The sequence below is a fragment of the Triticum aestivum genome, chromosome 3A (genome assembly GCF_018294505.1).
Source record: "Triticum aestivum cultivar Chinese Spring chromosome 3A, IWGSC CS RefSeq v2.1, whole genome shotgun sequence".
Taxonomy (NCBI): Eukaryota; Viridiplantae; Streptophyta; class Magnoliopsida; order Poales; family Poaceae; genus Triticum; species Triticum aestivum.
The window spans coordinates 675,894,148-675,904,361 of record NC_057800.1 but is presented as its reverse complement, the minus strand read 5'-3'; positions in this window follow the sequence as shown (position 1 = coordinate 675,904,361).

Sequence of the window (10,214 nt, the reverse complement as noted above, 5' to 3'; positions counted from 1 at the left end):
GGGCACTTATGTGCGGCCACCAGATGCCGATGACTTGACCCACATAATTCAGCAGCTAGAAGAATCGGCCAGGCAATTCTGGACTCGGTTCCTAACAAAGAAAAATCAAATTGTCGACTGTCCAGATGCAGAGGCCCTAGTGGCTTTCAAACACAACATCCGCGACGAATGGCTAGCCCGGCACCTTGGTCAGGAAAAGCCAAAATCTATGGCAGCCCTCACGACACTCATGACCCGCTTTTGTGCGGGAGAAGACAGCTGGCTGGCTCGCAGTAATAACATATCAAAGAACCATGGTACTTCGGATACCAAGGACAGCAATAGCAGGTCACATCGCAACAAACATAAGCGCCGCATTAACAGCGATAATACCGAGGATATACAGTCAATGCCGGATTCAAAGGCTCTAAACCCGGACAGCGGAAAAAGCCATTCAAACAAAGTACTCCGGGTCCGTCCATCTTGGACCGTATACTCGATCGCTCGTGTCAAATACACGGCACCCTAGAAAAGCCAGACAATCACACCAACAGGGAGTGTTGGGTGTTCAAGCAGGCCGGCAAGTTAATTGCCAAAAACAAGGACAAGGGGCCACATAGCGATGACGAGGAGGAGCCTCTGCAGCCACACACCGGAGGACAGAAGAGGTTTCCCCCACAAGTGCGGACGGTGAACATGATATACGCAACCCACATCCCCAAGAGGGAGCGGAAGCATGCGCTCAGGGACGTATATGTGTTGGAGCCAGTCGCCCCAAAGTTCAACCCATGGTCCTCCTATCCGATCACTTTCGATCGCAGGGACCACCCCACTAGTATCCGTCATGGCGGATTCGCCGCACTGGTTCTAGACCCAATCATTGACGGATTTCACCTCACTCGAGTCCTTATGGATGGCGGCAGCAGCCTGAACCTGCTTTATCAGGACACAGTGCGCAAAATGGGTATAGATCCCTCAAGGATCAAACCCACAAAACGACCTTTAAAGGCGTCATTCCAGGCGTAGAGGCCCATTGCGCAGGCTCAATTACACTGGAAGTGGTCTTCGGATCCCCGGATAACTTCCGAAGTGAAGAGTTAATCTTTGATATAGTCCCGTTCCGCAGTGTTTATCATGCACTGCTCGGGCGAACCGCATTTGCAAGATTCAATGCGGTACCGCATTATGCATACCTCAAGCTCAAGATGCCAGGACCTCGCGGGGTTATTATAGTCAATGGAAACACAGAGCGCTCTCTCCGAACGGAGGAGCACACCGCAGCCCTCGCAGCAGAAGCGCAAAGCAGCCTCTCAAGGCAATCCATCGGTTCGGTGTTTCAAGACCCGGACACCTTCAAGCGCGCTTGGAGCAATCGGCAACTAGACCGCCTGGCGCGATCTGAGCTCGCGTAGCAATGCGGCCCCCACCCCAGTCCCAGCCAAACGGCGAAACTCGTGCCACGCGTACATAATTACGCATTAAAAATACCATGGGCACAGGTGGGGAGGGGGGCACAACTGCGGCACGCCCCAAGACGCAGCTTAAACCGCACTAGGGGCTTCTCGTTTGGTTATTTTTCTCTTTTTCAGGACCTTAATCTCTGGAAACTCTGTCCGGCAACACTATTGCCGAACACATGATGCAGCAACCAAGGAGGCAGAAAGCTACGTCACACCATGGCATTCCCAAGTGGATTACAATAACGAGCGAAATATTTGATTTAATACTATTCCTCAGCTTGCCCTTGGAAGGGAAATAGCCCTACTCTTTGCTTATCGCACCATCTGTATCATTCTGCTTTAACGCACCTTGTTGAATAAACAATGCATAACATTACGACTATTATTGCATTTTTGTTATATATATATGTATATATATATATATGTGTGTGTGTGTGTGTGTGTGTGTGTGTGTGTTCGATAATGACGCCTTGCAACCTTACACTTTGGTACGGCCAATACACTAGGGGCTTACGTACCCCAAAATATGGTGTGAAAAGTCCGAACACTTTCACAAGTGCGGCACCCCGAACTTATAGTATTATATGCATCAGCTCCGAATCATGTCTTTGGTCAAATGTTGGGTTTGCCCGGCTCCTATGTTTTGGTACCTTACGTTCCGCTCTATTGGCTAAGGTAGCGCTAGGAGAACTACTACGATTGTGTGCCGGTTCTGCTGGGCCTAGCACCTCAGTAGAGAAAGCTAAAACTGACTGTCATGATAAGGCGAGAGACTGGTCGCTGTTCGGCGAGGTTTTCGAGTCCCTAAAGACTTATGCCACTTAGAGCGAGGGGCCGGCCCTGTCCGGCTTAAAAGCGTGTATCGCGCCCCGAATTCGGCCTTCCGAATACCAGGGGCTTCGCCGAAATTTAAAATTATAGAATTCTATGGCTAAGTGAGAGTGATAAAGCATTATTAGTCCGGTTGCCTTGTTCGTTGTGCTGAGCACCTCCCTCGAAGGACCCAAACATGGGAACAAGAGTGCTCAGGTTTATCCCGAACACCCCAGCACTCGTGGCATGGGGGCAGAAGCCGAGGACTAGCCATCTCTCAGATTAGATAAACAGCCAAACAGAAGGTAATATTTTAAATTCACACAAGCGTTGCATAGCGCATATAAAACAAGTTTTCATCATACAGGATCACACGAGCAAGTTTACTCAAATATTACATCCTTTGAACATTTGTCTGCTACAAGATGGGCACCCTTCAGGACACCCTCATAATAAATTTTGGGGGTATGATGCTCCTTGCCCTGCGGAGGCCCTTCCTTGATCAGCTTCACAGCGTCTAGCTTGGCCCACTACACCTTCACACGGGCGAAAGCCCGGCGTGCACCTTCGATGCAGACGGACCGCTTGACGACCTCCAGCCGTGGGCAGGCATCCACAAGCCACCTCAGCAGGCCGAAGTAGCTCTTCAGAATGGCGTCGCCAGGCCACAGCCAGACTATAAGGCCCTTCATGGCCTGTTTGGCCGCCTTGTGCAGCTCGACCAGCTGCTTTAGCTAGTCGCTCAGAGGCATCGGGTGTTCGGTCCCAGTATACTGAGACCAGAACAACTTCTCCGTTGAGCTTCCCTCCTCGGCCTGGTAAAACTACGCGGCATCCGACACGCTGCGGGGCAAATCTACAAATGCTCCTGGAGAGCTCTGAATTCGGGTAAGTAATCGGTAATTTACTTTTACATGCTTGCTCTGCATATAGAATGCCTTACCCACCACTATCTTCTTCATTGCGTCGATCTCCTGGAGGGCCTTTTGGGCTTTGGCCTTGGCACTTTTTGCGTTCTCGAGGGCCGTGGCAAGCTCAGACTCCCGCGTCTTTGAGTCAAGCTCCAACGCCTCGTGCTTCGTCACGAGAGCCTGGAGCTCTTGCTACACCTCACCCACCCGAGCCTCTTGCTTTTCTCGCTCGGTGCGCTCCTTGGCCGCTTTATCTTCAGCCTCGGACAGCGCTTGCTTTAGGGTCGCCACTTCAGTTTCATGATGATCCTGTCATTTTGCAATCACACTCTTTTTATACATATCCACAGACTAGGTACTACTTACCTTTGTTCTCCTTGAGCTGCCTCTTGGCAAGGCCGAGCTCGTCCTGGGACCCTTTAAGGTCCTGCTTCAGTAGGCGACCTCCGCAGTCAGTGCGGCGGACGCCAGCAGCGAAGCCTGCATATGCATATTGACATACTCATATTAGACTCCTACGATATTGTTTGATCCTCTGTTCGGCTTTTCTTTGTGACCACCGAACAGAGCATCAGGGGCTACTGTCTATGCGGTAATATTTTCCTATATTTTAAACACTTCCCTCAAAGCCTGTTAGAAGGCTGGCACAGGCTTCAGTCAATCCGCTCTTGGCGGACTGAACCTTCTAGATCACCGCACTCATGATAGTGCGGTGCTCCTCGTCGATGGAAGCGCTGCGAAGCGCTTCCAGCAGATTGTCCGGCGCCTCTGGATGGACAGAGGTCACCGGTACAGGCGTCTCGCCCCTCTTAGATGGAGGCTGCCCGCCTGAGTTTGGAACCACTGGAGGTTCCGGCGCGGTGTTCGGCTGAGGGCCGAACTCGGAGCTCTTAGGGGCCTTGTCCCCTCGGCTCCCAGAGTCCGGGAGGCCGCATTGTGGTGCCTCCGGGACTGTCTCCCCTCGACCCGGTGCCTCGTGAGACAGCACCTCCGCATCTTCCGCAGGATGAGGGGAGGTGGCGGTCGGGACTGGATCTCTATCCATATCCGACAAACCCAAGGAGCCGTCCAATGATACATCGATACGGGCTCGGGGCGGCCTGCATAATCATATTTCGGCGTTCGGTGATGTAGTGTGACAAAGGAATACTATGACTTACTTTGGTATCCGAATACTTATGACTTCCCCAGGGGCTTGGCCCTGGGCAGCCACTCGTCTTCACCTTCGGTGACGGTGGTGGAACTGTCCGGAAGGAGAGTCCTTCCCTTCTTGGACCCTTCGGCCCCCTAGTTGGGGCGGCCTTCCTTTTCTTGTCTCCCCCGACTGGAGGGGAGCGTCTTCTTCTTCCTCCTCATCTTCGTGGGAGGAGTGCGCCGAGGAATCCTCGGACGATGAGTCCGATATCACCTCACGCGGGGAACTCTTTTGGGTTCCCTTGGCCTTCTTGGTCTTCTCCGGCACCTTGTAAGGAGCCGGAGTCAGAAGAGCGTCCGCAGTGTCTTCAGGCATAGGGGCCGGAGAGTTAATCTGCCCCGACGTCTCCATCCTGTCCTGTCAAAGGCATGGAGCTCAGAACCCGCACATGATTAAGCTAGGGGAAATAAAATATCCTACTAGATGTATAGAACTCACCAAATGCGCTAGGCGCTTTGCGCTTAGCCCGCGGTCCTCGATGAGAGAGGGGGGGGACCTCGGCACCCTTGAACAGCACCCTCCACACGTCCTTGTGCATCGTATCGAAGAGCTCGCTCAAAGTCTAGTGCTGGGCCGGGTCGAACTCCCACAAATTAAAATCCCGTTGTTGACACGGGAGGATCCGGCGGATGAGCATGACCTGAACTATGTTGACAAGCTTGAGCTTCTTGCTTTCCATGCTCCGGATACATTTCTGGAGTCCATCCAGCTCCACCGATGAACCCATGACAAGCCCTTCTCTTTCCAGGAAGTGAGCCATGTAGGGAATCCGGATCGAAACTCGGGGGCAGCCACCCATTTGGCGTTGCGCGGCTCAGTGATGTAGAACCACGCCGATTGCCACCCCTTTATGGTCTCCACGAAGGAGCCTTCAAGCCATATAACGTTTGGCATCTTACCCACCATTGCTCTACCGCATTCTGCTTGTTGGCCACACACTACCTTCGGCTTGATATTGAAGGTCTTTAACCACAGGCGGAAGTGGGGCCGGGTGCGGAGGAAAGCCTCACACACGATGATAAACGCCGAAATGTTGAGGATGAAGTTCAGGGCCAGATCATGGAAGTCCAGCCCGTAGTAGAACATGAGACCACAGACGAATGGATGGAGGGGAAACCCCAGTCCACGGAGGAAGTGGTGGAGGAAAACTACTCTCTCGTGAGGTTCAGGGGTAGGAACGATCTGCCCCGCGGCGGGCAGCCGATGTGCGATATTCGCGGCCAATATCCGGCTCCATGGAGTTTCTTGATGTGTCCCTCCATAACGGAGGAAGCCATCCATTTGCCTCCCGCTCTGGACATGAGTGGAGAAGGTTGAGGGGAAGGATGTAGGCTTGGGCATTGGAGCTCGAGTGCGCAAGAGTGGATGAGCAAGGAGGAAGAAGGCGTGGGTAGAAAAAGGTTAAACCTTGTCCCTTTATATGGGTGGCCGAGACTATGTGCCCCCACTAGCCTGGTAAAACTTGCTTATCCCCCAAGCGCCATAATCGATGGCGCGGTTGGGTTACCCACGCCCGTATTGATGAGAATCCCGTGATAAGGGGACACGATCTTTGCTTTGACGAGACGTGTCAAAAAACTGCCTCGCGTTATGTGCGGGGCTAGTTAAAAGAAACGGTTCGAATAATCACCGGGCCATGATGTAATGTCGTGTTGCCAAAACAAGTCAGCAAATTGGATTTGTGGAAATATTATTATCTCTACGGTGGTATGTGGAACTTATTTTGTAGGGTCGGACACTATCCTTATATTCAAAATCTTCCATGATGTATTCGGAGGAGGAACCCGCCTTGCAATGCCGAAGACAATACTGCGCATCGGACTCATCGTCATTGAATGCCTGGTTCAGGGGCTACTATGGGAGTCCTGGATTAGGGGGTCTCCGGACAGCCGGACTATCTCCATTGGCCGGACTGTTAGGCTATGAAGATACAAGATTGAAGACTTCGTCTCGTTTCCGGATGGGACTCTACTTGGCGTGGAAGGCAAGCTAGGCAATACAGATATGTGTATCTCCTCCTTTGTAACCAACCTTGTGTAACCCTAACCCCTCCGGTGTCTATATAAACCGGAGGGTTTTAGTCCGTAGGACAACATACAATCATTCCATAGGCTAGCTTCTAGGGTTGAGCCCCTCCGATCTCGTGGTAGTTCTACTCTTGTACTACACATATCATCAATATTAATCAAGCAGGACGTAGGGTTTTACCTCCATCAAGAGGGCCCGAACCTGGGTAAAACATTGTGTTCCCTGCCTCCTGTTACCATCCGCCTTAGACGCATAGTTCAGGACCCCCTACCCGAGATCCGCCGGTTTTGACACCGACAGCATCCCTAAGCCATGGTTCCCCACTCCCATCCCATCCGCCCACCCATTCTTACACCAAGGCCGGGAAAACCCATGAAGCCCCACACCCTCCTCCGTCTGCCACCCAGCCGGAGCCTCTTCCCTGACGACGTCGTCCACAACAACACCTCGACGTCCCTCATCCACCGTACCGGATGAGGATCCGTCATCGATCTGGTCGTCCCGCCGGTTCAGCCACCCCGTCCTCCACCTCCAAGGAGCTGCCCCGACATTCCCCTCGTCTTTTGCGCCACCTCCATTCCCACACTGCTGTCTTCACCTGCACCATCGGAAGAGCATCATCATCACCGTTTCCTCGGATGAAGCTGCGGCCTAATCGGCGCCACCAAAGAGGTTGTACACTAATCGCTGCATTTTCTTCTTGATTCGATCTCCGGTGCTGCCGACGCTCGGTTCTGAGCCGACACGGCGTGGCTCCATCCACGGCGGCATCGCCGGCCACTTCCTCCACGGTGTCGCTCCCTCGGCGGTAACGTCCACATCAGTAGGAGATGTTGCTGCTTTAGCTCTTGCTCGCGCTGCTGCTCTGCTCTTGCTCTCGGTCCCTTGCCTTGTCTCCTCTTGCTCTTTCTCTTTCTCGCGCTGCTGCTCTTGCTCTTGCTCTTGCTTGCGATGCTGCTCCGATTTAGCTACAATTCAGTCGACTGAATCGACTTTTGGGTCAGTCGATTTTCAGAGGGTGGGGTGGGGGCTCGCCGAAGTTAAGGAAGAACCAGCCATAGCGAGGAGGGGGGCTCGCCGGAGAGGTACCCCACTATCTATCTTAGGGTTCAGGGTGGGGACAGCGGTGGGGCGGTGGTGTGGGGATCGCCGGAGAAAAAGCTCGGCACGGGGGGCCCTAGAGGGATGGCCAGGGTGGCGGCGGGCCGGCGGTGGGGAGTGTTTTCTAGGCGGGCGGGGCGGCACACCGCCGACCGCGGGCGGCTGTTTGGTCGGTGGTGGCTGGCGGCTCAGGGGGATGGATGTTGAAGATGAACTACAGGCCCTTGCTTTCGTATCCAACGGCTGCAAAATCGACTGACCAGAGATGGAAAAGTCAGTTGACTAACATGTAGCCTCACCTCTAGTGCGCCATGTAACAACCACAATGCGGCTATATCTCCCACGTGTCGGGGCACGACTTAGAGGCATAGCCACATGGTAGGTTTGTCACAAGAGGGGTAATCTTCACACAATCCCATGTACTGAATAGAAAGGGATAAAGAGTTGGCTTACAATCGCCACTTCACACAATACATAAATAATCCATACATCATCCAAAGTACAATCAAAGGTCTGACTACGGAACCAAAATAAAGGAAGACAATCCCAAATGCTGGATGCCCGATCGTCCCAACTGGGCTCCACTACTGATCAACAGGAAACGAAACAACACAACGATCAAGATCTTCATCGAGCTCCCACTTGAGCTCGGTTGCGTCACCTGCAACTGTTTGGAAATATCTGTGAGTCACAAGGACTGAGTAATCTCACACCTGCGAGATCAAGACTATTTAAGCTTCTGGGTAGGGGAAGGTAGTGAGGTGGAGCTGCGGCATACTCAAATAAGAGCGAGAAGAGAGGCAACACAATGGTCAAGAAGCTAGAAGTGATCCTGAAACTACTTACGTTCAAGGATAACACAAGAACCGTGCTCAGTTCCCGGACTCTGCCGGAAAGAGACCATCACGGCTACACATGCGGTTGATGCATTTTAATTAAGTCAAGTGTCAAGTTCTCTACAACCAGACATTAACAAATTCCCATCTGCCACATAACCGCGGGCACGACTCTTGAAAGTTTATACCCTGCAGGGATGTCCCAACTTAGCCCATCACAAGCTCTCATGGTCAACGAAGGATATTCCTTCTCCTGGAAAGACCCGATCAGTCTTGGAATCCCGGTTACAAGACATTTCGACAATGGTAAAACAAGACCAGAAAAGCCGCCCGGTGTGTCGACAATCCCGATAGGAGCTGCACATATCTCGTTCTCAGGACAACACCGGATAGGTCAAGCTATGAGTAAAACCAACCCTCAAGTTGCCCCGAGGTGGCCCCGCAGGCTGCCCGGTTCAGACCAACACTTAGAGAAGCACTGGCCCCGGGGTTTAAAATAAAGATGACCCTCGGGTTAATTACTCCCAAGAGAAAGGTATAGGTTGTTAGGAAAATGTAAAACCAAGGCTGGGCCTTGCTGGAGGAGTTTTATTCAAAGCGAACTGTCAAGGGGTTCCCATAACACCCAACCGCGTAAGGGACGCAAAATCAAGGAACATAACGTCGGTATGACAGAAACTAGGGCGGCAAGAGTGGAACAAAACACCAGGCATAAGGCCGAGCCTTCCACCCTTTACCAAGTATATAGATGCATTAATTAAATAAAAGATATTGTGATATCCCAACATATCCATGTTCCATCATGGAACAAACTTCAACTTCACCTGCAACAAACAACACTATAAGAGGGGCTGAGCAAAAGCGGTAACATAGCCAAACAACGGTTTGCTAGGAAGGTGGGTTAGAGGCTTGACATGGCAATATGGGAGGCATGATAAACAAGTGGTAGGCAGCGCGACATAGCGATAGAGTGAACAACTAGCAAGCAAAGATAGAAGTGATTTCTAGGGTATGGTCATTGATGTCTACTACACAACCATCTTCTTGTAGACGTTGTTGGGCCTCCAAGTGCAGAGGTTTTTAGGACAGTAGCAAATTTCTCTCAAGTGGATGACCTAAGGTTTATCAATCTGTGGGAGGCATAGGATGAAGATGGTCTCTCTCAAGCAACCCTGCAACCAAATAGCAAAGAGTCTCTTGTGTCCCCAACACACCCAATACAATGGTAAATTTTATAGGTGCACTAGTTCGGCGAAGAGATAATAGTTTTCTTTGGTATATGGGTAGTAGATAATAGTTTTTGTAATCTGAAAATATAAAAACAGCAAGGAAATTAATGATAAAAGTGAGCGTAAACGGTATTGCAATGCTAGGAAACAAGGCCTAGGGTTCATACTTTCACTAGTGCAAGTCCTCTCAACAATAATAACATAATTGGATCACATAAATATCCCTCAACATGCAACAAAGAGTCACTCCAAAGTCACTAATAGCGGAGAACAAACGAAGAGATTATGGTAGGGTACGAAACCACCTCAAAGTTATCCTTTCTGATCGAGCTATTCAAGAGTCCGTAGTAAAATAGCACGAAGCTATTCTTTCCGTTCAATCTATCCTAGAGTTCGTACTAGAATAATACCTTAAGACACAAATCAACCAAAACCCTAATGTCACCTAGATACTCCAATGTCACCTCAAGTATCCGTGGGGTATGATTATACGATATGCATCACACAATCTCAGATTCATCTATTCAACCAACACAAAGAACTTCAAAGAGTGCCCCAAAGTTTCTACCGAAGAGTCAAGACGAAAACGTGTGCCAACCCCTATGCATAGATTCCCAAGGTCATGGAACCCGCAAGTTGATCACCAAAACATACATCAAGTG